Genomic DNA, 2,197 nt, shown 5'->3' with positions numbered 1-2,197 from the left:
TCTTCAATTGCATAAAACAGTACGATGGCATATTGGAAAAAGTCTTTTAATATTTCTGGTGATTAATCTATCCTCAGGAAGTGTTTTAATTCTTTCAATCAACCCTGTTTTGAGTAAGCTATTGTTCTCCTTTCTGGTCTTCAGCTGCTGACTTACATCTTAATTTGTTAGATAAAAACTTGAATTCTATTAAATTCCTTATTCCTGACCTAGATATCAATCTCTGGCACCACTGTTCAGCTCCTTCTTCTTGCATGTTGAATATGAATTTTAATAATTTTGACCATCCTTTGCATTCAGATCTTCCCAGGCTGTTTCATCCTGTATGTTGCACTAGGCCTGCAGTTAATTCTAAAGGTTTTGCAAGCTCAATACTACACAGTATTCTAGAAGTGTTACTCCAGCTGAGACCAGATTGTGGAATGATCTTCCTAATCTAGCAATTGAATTGGTGGAAATTCAGAAGTTCAAGCTTTTGCAAATGCCTTTCTGGTGAACAAGTTGACTAAAGTCTCCTTTTGTAGTTTATATATGACAGGTCTATTTTAGTGATGTTATTCTTCTCGAAATATTTTAGATTTATCATTTATTACTTCTCATACGCATGCATATATATATATATATATATATATATATATATATATATATATATATATATATATATATATATATTATATATATATATATATATATATATATATATATATATATATATATATATATATATATATATATATATATATATGTCATAGCCTCTGTACCATATTCTTCCACTATCTTGGGTTAGAGCACTCTTGCTTGAGGGTACACTCAGGAACATTATTCTATCTTATTTATCTTCCTCTTGTTTTGTTAAAATTTTTATAGTTTATATAGGAATTATTTATTTTAATGTTGTTACTATTCTTAAAATATTTTATTTTTCCTTGTTTCCTTTTTTCACTGGGCTATTTTCCCTGTTGGAGCCCCTGGGCTTATAGCATCCTGCTTTTCCAACTAGGGTTTAGCCTAACAAGTAACAATAATAATAATCTGCCATTACTAGTCCACTGGAGAATAAAGGACTCAAACAGGTCCTTCCACTTCCATTTGTTTATGGTCTTCCTACACCAGTCTATACCCGTAGATTTTCTTAGTTTGTCAATCCATCATCTTTTCTTCCTTCCCCTGACTCTTTTGTAGTCTCTAGGGACCAATTCTGTTATTCTTATGTCTATCTGTTATCTGTCATTCACATCATAATATGATGTGAATGACAGATAACAGTAATGGACACAGGAAGGACATATGTCCTTCCCGTGTCCATTACTTTTTCCAACATGTTAGAATATCTTTTACTTTAGTTTGCTCTTGTATCCATGTTTCTCTTTTTCCATCTCTTAGTGTCAATCCCATCATTATTCTTTCCATAACACTTTGAGCTGTAACTAGCTTATGTTCTTAGGCTATAGTAAGGTTCCAATTTTTTTATGCACAAGTTAATACTGGTAGGACCATCTGATTAAATACTTTTCTTTTTAAAGAAAGTGACATTTTATATTCATAATCTCATTTCTTTTTACCAATAGCTCTTCACTTTATGCTTATCCTTCTTTTAATTTCAGTCTCATGTCCTGGGTAAACACTTCCCGTCTGTTTTAAGTACGTATATTCATTTACAATATCTAGATGTTTATCCATAAGCCTTACTAGTTGTCTCTCAGCATTTTCATGGGCCATTATCTTATTTTAAGAGCAAATTTTAAGTTGTTAAGGTACTCCCCATTAATGTTAAGTACTACCTTTTCCAAATCTAAATTCTTGAAAACTTCTTCTAGGCATACTGTGAATAATCTAGGAGATGGGATCTACCTATCCAACTTTCTCAATTGGAATTTTCTCACTTTCTTTATGTGATTTTAGGATTGCTGAATTTCCCGTATAGATATCTTGAATTGTTCTAATATAATATTCCTTTATATCTTGTCTTTGAAGGACTTTCATTACTGTTGAAGTTTTGACAGAATCAAAAGCTTTCTTGTAATTCATAACTATCATAAATATATAAAAATATAGTGTTTTCATTATTCTGCATTTCCTTTCTTCACAGAGCTGCTTTCCTTGTAGGAGCCCTTGGGTTCATAGCATACTTCTTTTCCAACTAAGGTTGTAGCTTGGCTTATAACAATAAAAATAGTATTAATACCACAAGACTTTC

Source organism: Palaemon carinicauda, chromosome 12 (assembly GCF_036898095.1).
Source record: "Palaemon carinicauda isolate YSFRI2023 chromosome 12, ASM3689809v2, whole genome shotgun sequence".
Taxonomy (NCBI): domain Eukaryota; kingdom Metazoa; phylum Arthropoda; class Malacostraca; order Decapoda; family Palaemonidae; genus Palaemon; species Palaemon carinicauda.
This window is presented reverse-complemented; position numbering follows the sequence as displayed.